The 12,795-nt window shown below is 29.9% G+C and overlaps 1 pseudogene; it reads right to left on the reverse strand.

The window, feature by feature from the left end:
• Positions 1 to 4,544: 4,544 nt before the first annotated feature.
• Positions 4,545 to 10,123, reverse strand: LOC106773508 (annotated as a pseudogene).
• Positions 10,124 to 12,795: the final 2,672 nt, after the last annotated feature.

Raw genomic sequence — 12,795 nt, forward strand, 5'->3', positions numbered from 1 at the left:
ACGCCACGTATCACTCAGATTTCTGCCACGTTTTTAATGGTTGACATGTCTTCCATCCAACTCTGCCCAGATTTAACACCATTTCTCAATTTTCACGGCAGGGGTTAATTTCAACGAAATTGGCACTTTTAAGGACCCAATTGGGAACTTTTATAAAAACGGGATCAAAATGGGAAGATCTTACGAAAACAGGGACGCCTAAGTGGTTTTAACCTTCTTTTACTTTCCTTTCTATCAAAGGAGGGATGCACTTTCTTTTTAGTTATTTTTCTACATTAATAATTTTTCACTTTACAAACAATATGTCATCTTTTATTCTATATTGAGAACGTATATTACTGATATAATGATTCGAAACAAACCATGTTCAGTGCTAAAGATAATGAAACTTAACTTTGAAAAAGTCTACAGCCATATTGTCGCAACCAGAATCGCGACGGGACGACGACGATCCAAAAAAAGAGAAATAATTTGAAAAATATGTTTTGGAGTCGCCATCATAGTTTATTCTGGAAAACTACGGAAAAACCATAAAATGACAAGGCAAGGTCTGCGAAAACCGAATTTCGGGTTCGGAAATCGGTTACGTGTAGGGAAGGTATTAGCACCCTACAACGCCTGCCCTAAGGCAGTACCTTTAATTAAATGCGCGAATAAAGATATGTTTGCAAAATGTTTAACTATCCCAAGAACAACAAAATAAAGAAACAAAAATATTTTTTAGGTTTTTGGGCCCGACAAGGATAGACCTTGCTCCTACGTATTCTCATTCAAAATGAGAAATCAGGGTTACGTAGTTCTTTCTGAAAATTTGTTGTTTGAAGATATTTTTACTTTTTGAAGATTTTATATTTTTTGTATTTTTTATATAAAAGAGAAGAGGTTTTTAGCACAAGGCCTACGCGAGCGGTCGCACGTGTGCTTAAACCTTTTCAAAATATTTTTATTGATTTTGATTTATTATGAAAGAGAAGGAAAATATTTTCAGCACAAGGCCTACGCGAGCAGTCGCACGTGTGCTTAAACCTTTCAAAATATTTTTGTTTAATTTTTAATTTTGGTAAAAGAAAAGGAAAAGGTTTTCAGCACAAGGCCTAAGCGAGCGGTCGCACGTGTGCTTAAACCTTTTCAAAATATTTTTATTTAATTTTTAATTTTTGTAAAAGAAAAGGAAAAGATTTTCAGCACAAGGCCTACGCGAGCGGTCGCACATGTGCTTAAATCTTTTCAAAATATTTTTANCTTTTCAAAATATTTTTAATTGATTTTTAATTTTTGTAAAAGAAAAGGAAAAGATTTTCAGCACAAGGCCTACGCGAGCGGTCGCACGTGTGCTTCAATTTCTCCTCTGCACCTCAAGGTACCATGACAAAAGCATTCCCATGCAACCGTTGAGTAGCTCTCTTCCTCCTATTTATTGAACACCTAAATTTATTTTATAATAACAAAACACCACTGTCCCTTACTCATATTACTCATGTAACTCTACGTTTTTTTCCAAGGTCCCTCCACAAGTCACTCTCCCCCTTCTTTCCTTTTTCTTCCACAAACCGAGACCCATAAAACACTACCCCAAAATTGATTCTCTTTTTAATGTCACAAACTTTTTCACTTCCAAACAACTTATAATAGTTCAATCTATAACCATCATAAATTAAACATACTCATTTTTCACCAGTTTCATAACTCATCACATATCCTCCAATATTCATAAAACTTAACATACAATTCCAAAATAACACACCAAAATAAAATTCACCATATATGTAGAGCATATAAACAATTCAAAGAAACATAACTAGCTCCCCTTACTTTTTGGTTCTCACAACACAGTTCCTAGAAAACGCCCTAACAGTATCTCCGCACAGAGGTAATTTCGACAATACCTACAAGCCACCAATTTGGTGTAGAGCATAGACTTTAAGGCTTGATAGGATAAGGAAAATAAAAATAACTCTACTTGCAAGGTAGAACCTTTGCATGAGTAAAACACTAGGGTACGGAGAATGGGAAATTTACCTTATCAGTGGAGAGACGCGAAACTAATCGGATGGATTGGAAGCTCTCAACTCCGGGAACGTAGGGACACCACCTATTTGGAAAAGCAATGATAGAAATTTGAGAAAGGGTAGAGAGAAGATGGAGCAAGGTTTAGAGAGAAGGCAGAGCTTCTAAAGAACCCAACTTTTAGAAAGAGAGGGAAGTTAACAAATGAGTTCTAATTTCTGAAAAATTTCTCTCTAAGGTCAGATTGTCCCTAGCCTTATGGGCTTGACTGTCTCACATAAGGCCCAATGACTTTAAAAAACTTTTTAGGCCCTTACATCTTTAAATATAGGCTATTAAAATAAATTTGTACTGTATATGTATTTGTTTTAATAAAATAATTACTAAAAATTATTTTCAATCACATATAATTCTTTAAATAATAATCTACATATAAAATTTTGAATTTGATTGACTTTTAAAATTCAATTTAAAATTCAATCCAATAAAATATTTTGATATGGAATTGAATTAAAACAATTTATCTTTTTCACTGTACACATTTTAATTTTAATTTTTTGTTTCACTATTTTATTATTTTGAATTGGTTTAATGCATAAAATTGTCTTCAAATAAAACTTACAAGAAAAGATGTTTTATTACTTTTTCTTTTTCAAAAAATATGTTATTACTTGAAATTAAGATATTTCACAATACTCTTTTTTTCTTGAAATTTTAATATTCTCTTTCTGTTTATCCCAAATGTTCCTTTCACTAAATTAAAATGGATAATGATATTTAGACAACATTTTTTTTATAACATTTGAATATTAATTGATACGTAATCAATGTTCGAATGTTGTAAAAGAAATATTGTCTAAATATCATCATCCAATTGAAATACAAGTGCTTGTGAAGACTCTCATGTTTAATCATGTTTAAGTAATATGATATGTTATGTTTATATTTATCAAAGAAATGTTACCTTAATAAATAACATTTCTTATATATCTTTTCTCTTTTTTTTTCATGGGTTTTGCTTGAATGAACTTGACTCAAATATATTAATTTTATTTTAGGAATGTTTAGGACATGTACATTGATTAACAACAGAGAGTTACTTTTCTTCAGGTTGAAGGATAGATAAACATCATGTTTTTCTAGGGCTAAAATTACAGTTATACTCGTACTCTTCATTGGTACTTCGCTTTCTTCTTCAGAGCTTCTTCCTACTGCATGATTTCTAATAAGGTAACGACGACCAAAGTGATCAATATCTCTTTCTCTGATGAGCTTTCGGTTAGGGAAGCCAAGGAGTGAGTACACAGACGACACTTCTTCGAACACATATATTGACTTTTGGATTTTTTGTCATAATTAGATCAATTTTAATAAAAAAAAAATTATTTCAAAACTTATAAATACATAATTAAGGTGGATGTTTGCATTCATTGTGAATTTAAGAATTTATTATGATAATGATCAAAACATATAATTGACTTTGTAATGGAATTGAGAAGAAGGATAACTTTGTAATGAAATCCTAAGACAACACTAAAAATTAAAAAAAAAATGTGAAAGAGTGTTAAGTGTGAGAATGTTAACTCTGATTCTCGACCCCACACTCGAAACAATATATTAACTAAATTTATCTTTATCATAAATAAAGCTAAATTTATAATATATAAATAAATACAAATAATTAAGATTTATTATAAATAAATATTATTTTAGTAATTCTTTTTATATATATTATTATATTCATATGTAATTTTTTCTTTTTATTCTAGAACAATTTAATAAAAAAAATCAGCTATTAGACTATAGTCAAATAGCAATACTCAGGTTTTTCATGAAAAAATTAAATAGATTGAAATTGATCTTATTTTGTTCGTAATGAAATAATAGCTAGCACTATTTGTCCTTCATATCTTCTTATAACTAGTATACATTGGACAAAAATAAAAACACAATCTGACTATTTTTTTGTGCATGTCAGACATTCAAGATCTTCCTATTTTATTATCTTCATATATTTCAGTATCATTATGATGGTTTATTTTATTATTGATAGGGAGATATATATTTTATTTTTTCATAAACATAATTATCATCATATTTATAATTATGTTTAAGAACATTATTTGAAAGCTGTTTGTAATATATATTTATATTAGTGGCTTAATAAATAAAGGAGAATGAGTTTTTTTTTTTTTCTGTAGAACTTATCACAACTCTGCTAAAATAATACAAAAGAAACAATTCCCTGTCAAATATAACGAGTTTTCTTAATAAGGAAATGCTTTTGTTACTAACATAAGAGCTTAACTTCAGCATAAGCCATGCCAAAGATCAGTACAGAAGGTCATATACATATATGACAGCAAACAATAGTAAAAAAAACCCTAATAGTAAAACCACAACCAGAAAAATTGACCAACAACCTTAGATATATATGAAGACCTTATTTCTTAAAACTCTTAACAAATGATACCGAAATGCAATATAATCAAACAGATACGTAATATTAAAGTCACGCTTAAATACCATGCACAAGTTTAGATAGAGATACTGTTTGGAATTCCTCTAAAAGTTAAACCCGTATCACTGTTGGGAAGAAGAACAGTATAAGGCAATTGAACTGGTCCAGTTCGATTTTTAAGATTCGGATCATGGTTTCTTTCTGAAATTCTTTTCTCAATCTCTGCTAACTTTTCTCCGAACCTTTTAAAGGCTTCTATTGCCTTTGGATTAGATGTCCAATATGGATTGTCCCTCTGTCCAAGGTACACCTCATCAGAAGCATGTCTTGACAATATTTCTATCACTGAAAGGTCAACAAGAGTTTGATACTTAGGCGTAATTGTTCTCAAATAAGCCTTTTCAGGATTCTTCTCCATCTCATCATATTCTGCTGTTCCTTTTTCCGGTATCAATCTTCTGCTAAGAGTTGGACGATTGAGGATAAATCCACCGTAAGGATATTGTCCGAAATTAACCGCTGCATGAAGAGCTGAAGCAACCCATATAATGATAGTACAAGATTGAATAAGCTCTTCACGAGTGTGTACTTTAGGCCACCACGACTTTTCTTTTAAATCGCCATGACCCTTCTCAACAACTTCTCTCCACCAAGCTTGGAGTTCACGGTCTTTTTTAACCATATCATCTGTCACATAGTACAAGGACACATATTCTTTGACCCATGTCTTGATAGCATTCCATATCTCCAATCCATCCACAGCATAAGGGTAGTCCTTTATCACAAGACGGAGGCCGTTCGGAGAAGACGAATCCTCAATAGCCATTCCCCTTAAACATGCAAAACAAATCGTTATCAATGATATAGCTTTCCATTATGAAAGAGAAACAATGTGTTATAACACAGAAAAATGTTCCTTCATGTCAATCAGTTTTAAGAAAGTTAGTTTGCACATATTGAGTGGCTCTCATTTGACAAAAGTCAAAATTTGAATTTTTAAAAATCAGTTTGATATTACTGTACTACAGGCAAGACCAATCATATATATATATATATATATATATATATATATATATATATATATGGGTTTGTTAATACGCGTTCGCCTGTTTTTCAGTTGGTACGTTTTAACATTGTGTACCAGATTATAGTAGACAAAAATACCCTTATTTATCATGGATTCTAAGTTTTAAGGTCAAGGATATTTAAATAATTTTCATTCTCAAAACATAAAAAAAAAGAAACCCCCAAACACTTTCTCACCTTCCTCATTCCTCTCAACCCTTTCTCTTTCATCTCTCACTCCAACATTTTATCTGTCATCTTTATTGTCCCAATTGAAAAAAAAAATCAGAAACCCTTACCTAAACCTAATTCACCTTCCTCACTTATCCAATTTGTTTCTCTCTCGTTTCCATACTCTCCCTCAGCCACACACAACAACCCGTGACATCATAATTTGTTGCTCTTGCTCTGTTCGTTCATTTGGAGGATGTGTTATATATTTTCCCTTCTTATTATTATTAAATTTCATTTTTAAATTAAATCATGTAAATAAATGTCTGTTCGTTCATTTGGAGGATGTGTTATATATTTTCCCTTCTTATTATTATTAAATTTCATTTTTAAATTAAATCATGTAAATAAAACCTTCATAAATCAATTAAATTTTCATATATTATTTACACATCTACACCACATTTCATTATATTTTTAAAGAACAAGATATTTTCCTCTATTGTCCTTTTCCCTTTACACAAAGTGTTTCTTTTTCCTTTCTCTATTGATATGGGATACATGATGTAAGATTACAACCTAGAATTGAAAGAATTGTACTCCTAAGGAGCTCTTCTAAACCTATTTCTTTAATTTCCTTATGTCCCGTTTTTATCAGTGAATCAACTTCTACAGGCGTTTAGAATAAACTTTAACCACTGTGCAAGATAAAAAACAGTAAACTCATTTTTTACCTTTGAGATTTGGAAAGAGTAACNTANAGTGACAAAGTTTATATTCATTTTACACANATTAATAAATATAAAATGATTATAAAAGAGTAAACTTTTTCAATTTTTAAAAAATATCTCTGATTCAAATTACCGCCACCATCTTCAATTGGGTTGAGATGAGAGAAAAAATGGTGGAGTGATGACAGAGAAAATGTTGAGATGAGAGAGAAGATATCTCTGATGACAAAGGGTTTCTGATTTTTTTTCCAATTGGGGCAACAATAGGAATGACAGAGAAAATGTTGTTGGAGGTTGGAGGGAGAAAGATGAAAGAGAAAAGGTTGAGAGGAATGCGGGAGGTGAGGAAGGGTTTTGGGGTTTCTTTTTTTTCTTTTAGTTTTGAGAATGAAAATTATTTAAATATCCTTAACCTTACAACTTAGAATTCATAATGAGAGTATTTTTGTCTACTATGATCCGATACATATTGTTAAAACGTACCAACTGAAAAACAGGCGTACGCGTGTTAACAAACTCATTGATATATATATATATATATATATATATAAGTGAAAGGAATATTCATTTTACAAGTTGATGTTTTAAGGATGATTTAATCTTGAAGTCACTTCTTAATAATGTAATATTATAATCTACTTTAATAACGTTTATTATATTATTTCCTATTGGATCACCCACAAATATTTACTCTTGCCTAAAAGTTATATATATCTTAATAAAGAGTGAATGTTGAATTATAACGTGGAGATCAATATAATTGCATTATATAATTATATATATAGGTTTAGATTTTATCCATAAAAGCATCAAAAATTAAGATTCAAAAGAAAAATAAAATGGGTTTCTTTTGTAAGTTAAATTTAATTTATCTTTGTGAGTTAAATTCTTAGACGTGAGTTGATATAAGGTTACAGAAAAGATGAAATAGATATACAATAGTTATATAATCTAATTTTAGTTTATGAAAAAACTGATTTAATTTCATTACATAATTCTCACTTTATGTAAAATTTCTCCCACGATCATATAGATTACCTCTTGATAAGATCAGCTGTCAATGCTTGTTCAGGGAATTTCCAATGTTTGTAAACTGCCGAAGACATCTCCATAGCATACTTTCCACCCAAAAAGCAGTTCTCTATGGTGCCATCAGCATTAATAAGTGATTCTCGAGCAAGTGCATTGATATTCATTGTGTCACGATAGTGAGGAAATAGAAGTTTATGAACAGGGTGAAGAACACTCAGATTTCTGTTTGTTGCTATGACAAAGGGTTCAATCACGGCATGAGTATTCAACCTGTGACCCCATATAATAAAAAAAGGTTAGGAATAATTTTGTATGCATATATTAAAGCTTTGTGCAATGATTTCAGTGACAGAGTTCATACCAGTGGCTTATGAGCTGATGATAACAGGAATCGTTCACAATAACGTGAGCCTTGGCTCATAGCCATATTGTACTTTCAACTCCATCGTTTGCAGGCAATACCACTTTACTACAGGCACCCAGTTGTTGATTTGGATGTGGCAAACTTAACTCAATGGCCAATGGCTTTAAGGTACCATCGTCTTTCAAGAAAAGGATTGTCCTCGTTGCATAAGCCTTTGATGATGTATATTCATTTATACTTCTCAAAAACGGCATGAATACGTCATGGTGATCCAGTATGAATAATCTATCACGCTTAATTGCCTGTTCCACAGATACAAAATGTTAACAACTCCAGTTTCATGATGCAGTAATGGATAACAACACTCCAAAAACAAAAAACATTCTAACAATGATGTTTTTTTAAGCGGAATCATTGCCTTATCTAGTGTGACCCCTTCGAGGTTGATCTTCAAATGTTGTTCACTGATTTTACTGGTTTGATCACCATAGACTGAGCGATCCAACTTGCTTTGTGGTGGAAACTCCTGTCATTTCATCAAACATTATGTATCAAAGATTATTTATCAAGAAATATGAAAGAGAACAAGCTTGGTACAACTTCTATTTCAACTTACTTGTAGACGGCGAATCGAACAAGGATTTACACCAGCCAGCATCTCTCTCGCAAATTCATCATCAGTCATCCATGCAGATTTACTAACTGTTCCAAACAGTAAACAAAAACAATTGTCAGATTTATTAATTTTGACGTTACATGTAGCTAGCATATATAAATATTATGTGTATAATATGATATATGTACCTCTATTTACATGAGGTACTGAAAACTTGAGGACATTTTCACCGTCAGTGCGGAAGATCTCCTGCAGCAGAGGTAAAGGGCTAATTTTGCTGAGAGTATCAAGAGGCAGCTTAATGCCACCTTCAGAGAGGTGATGTACTTCATCAAAGCTCTCAAACTCATCCTTTGAGATATCTGAATCAAGTCGAGGTTTGAGGTAAGGCCACACGTTTTTTGATATAGATTTTATCCCAAAAGAAAGGAAGTCAGATGACTTTAAGTGACCAAAATGTTCATCTCTTGGAACATAAATTTTACTGCTTCGTTTCTCACTCTTACAATCTGCCACGAATCGAATAACACCATAAATTACACCAAAATGAAGCCAAAAGTTTCTTAAACTTTGTCTTACACAAACAAAATTGAGTTATGTTTAAGAAGTAAAAGTGAAACCTTTTTTTGTGGGTTTTCTTCCGGTTCTTCCTCTTCGAGGGTAGGGATAAGTGACAGACCCTCCAAGAACTGGACGAGCCAAGTCTTCATTGCTGTCAGGATTGCCCAAATCATTGTAAACATCGTAATCGTAAACTCTATGCCATTGTCTCAGTTTCCCTTTTCCATTTCCTTTCAGAATCTGCAGTTCTTCTTCTCTGTAGCTCACTAATGCTACTGGTGTTTCACTTGGAACATATGTCTGCAATATATATATATATATATACATTTATTTAATGCTCATTATATAAATAACTTAAACTTGTTGTGGTGAAGATGATTAAAAAGCTTCAATTATTTCGGAAACATTTGAAAAATGGTATTTTAATTTTATGATACATGAAAATAGTGGCTTACCTCATTAGAAAAGAAGATTCGGTCCTTGTCGTAAAGATGATGATTGTAAACCCATGAGTTGCAAACGAAGTGCAATGATCCTTTACGATTAGGAACATCTTCAAGAGTCAAACTGACGAGAAAGAACTCAACTAGCAGATGATTTCTTATTGTAAATGCTCCAGGAATTCCCATGTCCTCAATGTCCCAATCAAAATGAACATCAAATGCACATTTCTCCGCTGTCAAAGTTGGCATGGTGGAAATTACACCTTCCAAATAAGTCTTCTTTCCAACTTTCCCACTTCCATTTTCTGCAAACATCGATTTGATACATATTTTGTTTAATAGTGATATGTAATATATACATTTTAGAACAAGTTAACTTGGTTGTTGACATGTTTTTTGAATGTGATGCATGTTGATAGAGAAGAAGTGAAAGAGAGAGAGAGAAGTAATACCAGCAGCTTTGGTAGCACTGATCAAGCGAAGAGACACACATTTACCAGAGAATGCACTGAGACTATCAATGAATGTTGAACCAACTACACTCATGGTAGTTTGAACAACCCCTTTCACACTGGTAATGCTATTTGTGTCCAACACATTCTTGGGTATCAACACCACGCTACCCTTCAGCTTCTTGCTTCTGTTGAACAACGCCTTCACCCCAGAATACATTTTACTCACTTCTCTCAGTTACACCAACAGTGTTTGATTTCTTGTACCTTGCTTCGTTTGTGAGAAGTGTTAAGGTGATAACAGCTATTTATAGAGATGACTTAGAATAAAATAATCAAACCAACATCACATTCTTTTAGCTTTTCACAACTAGCATTACATAATACTTCCATTAAGAAACATGATACTTTTACTATGAAATTTTAGTTCTTTGTGACAGACACTGAATAATTTTATAATGGTGACATTTTTATAACAATTTAAACCAAATTTAATTCAAAAGGGCAAAGTTAAATTCACACTTTCTATATAGAAACATCTTCAAAAAATATGATTCGTAAGACACTTTTCTAAGAATGTTATTTTCACAACCTGAAAAAATAAAACAAATTCAGCATAAGAAACTGATATTCTCAATTTAGATTCTCATGACTTAAAGTTTAATTCTTAACACTTCAAATCAAATTTTAACGTGAAAAATGTAATAGCTAGAGATTTGGAACTAATCTCAATGTGAAATTGAGTTTTTTTTTTTAGCTAATAAATTTAAAAGTTAACTCTGTTTTATTTATTACATAAAAAAATATATAATTAAGATAAAGAATAACTATTGTAAAATATTAATATTAGAGTAACTTAATATTTCATTATTATATTTTATAATATAATAAATTGTATACTTCCGGCTTGATTTAATAATATCCTATCCTAATCATTATACAACAAATTATATTAAATTCAAATAGTTAATATAATTATAGAAATTTAAATATATTGCACCACAATCAATTAATTTAATTTGATTTAATTAGCTATTTGAGTCTATTGTTTTTATTTATCCATTAGACAAGCAACTCTCGTTAATGATAAGCCACACGGTATAAGAAATAGTCAACATCAAAGCCGTTTTACATAAAAAGGAATGTATCAATATTGAGAAAACTATGCTTTAGAGAAAAAATATTAAAAATTTAAATATAAATTGGAAGTTTGGCATCAAATAAAATGAACTACCTAAAATAATATTATAATAAAAACTTTCGAACTCATTATATCTTAAAATTTTAAATTAAAATAGTGTTTTAATAGATATAACTTAAATCTTTTGTATTTTCTTTAGAAGAAGAAAAAAACTAACATGATCTCAATTAATACCATTAATCAATTTTATCTTTACAATATATTTCAACTCATACAACACGTGAATAAAAAACATAGATAAACGTATATAAATAATCAGTTATCCTTACAAGTAGTTGCATGCCTCACTAATAATAGCACAATCAATGTCAACATTAAACTTAGTCAAAACTTTAATTCTACATACAGCCAAATGACATATCTACCTTAATCTTGAGAATATAAAAATTTATATTTCTATAAAGATGAAGTTTAGATTAAAATAAAAAATATATATAATTTTAAGCTTATATAATTTTTTTTTATTTTTCATTGATTAAGAAAAAGCATATGTCATATATATATATAAATTAACATAAATTAAACAGGTCTTATAATATGAATAGATTCATCGCTATATCCTTTAAAAATAATTCAACAATTGAGTGATTAAACTATAATTGAAGAACGACTAATAAAGCAATATAAGATAAGATGAGAAAATATAGTATGATATTAAAGTTTGTATATAATATATTATATAATTTTTAACAGTAAAAAATTAAGAAAATGAATCAAATGAGTATACCATAATATGTAAATTTAAATTTCAACAATTTAAAACAATAGATTTTAAAAATAACAATTTTAAATTTAAAATAGAAAAAGTGAAAATGCTTTAGATTATTTTTATTTTGTTTTGGTGTTTATCAAGTTTTACTGGTTCACCAGATCTACTGAACTATAAGTCGTTTCTATTTTGAGTTAAACTGGCAAATTTCATCTGATACTATATTCAAAGAAAACAATATTTACTAACGTGTTATTAAACTCATACTGAATCGGTCAATTCGAACAAATTAACTAAAAGTCAAAATGTTACCAAGTTGACCGCTGACTTACGATTTTATCTGTATGCTAATAGATTTATATAATTAATAATGTTATTAAAGCTGCATATTTATAATTTTTTTTATAATTAAAATGTTACTAAAAAGTTAAAATTTGCAAAACTCCTTTGGTTCGTTCGAATGATTGAAAAATTATTCATATTTAGTATATCAGGTCATATCATTTGCTTATTTTAATTTTAGTATTTATAAAATGTAGTATATATATAGCGTGATTGTGATTATTACGGCCATATATGAGACCAAATAATTAACATTTGTAAGTATAAACTCAAATTTAATTCGTATTCTTTTAATGTATAAAAACTTTAAATTGAAAATGATAATATTTAGAGAATTTTATTTACCAAATTTAACCTTAAATTGATTTATAAAGTTTGAAATTTCAATACATTGAGAGGCTTCTTATCCCCTGAAGAGTACTACAGATTATGTTATATATAATCAGATATTTTTAATATTGTTCTCTTTACGTTCATTTCACAAACTTGTCTAACAATTTTCTCCATTAATCATCTAACAACATCTTTCTTTTTATTTTATCTCCTTTTATCTCCAAAGTAACTTTATTTCCTTGAAAAATTCAATAATCCAAATAATTTGGTATCACAATTCAAATTATTAATTATACATTAAATGTGT

Source organism: Vigna radiata, chromosome 9, assembly GCF_000741045.1.
Source record: "Vigna radiata var. radiata cultivar VC1973A chromosome 9, Vradiata_ver6, whole genome shotgun sequence".
In the NCBI taxonomy this organism is placed as follows: Eukaryota; Viridiplantae; Streptophyta; class Magnoliopsida; order Fabales; family Fabaceae; genus Vigna; species Vigna radiata.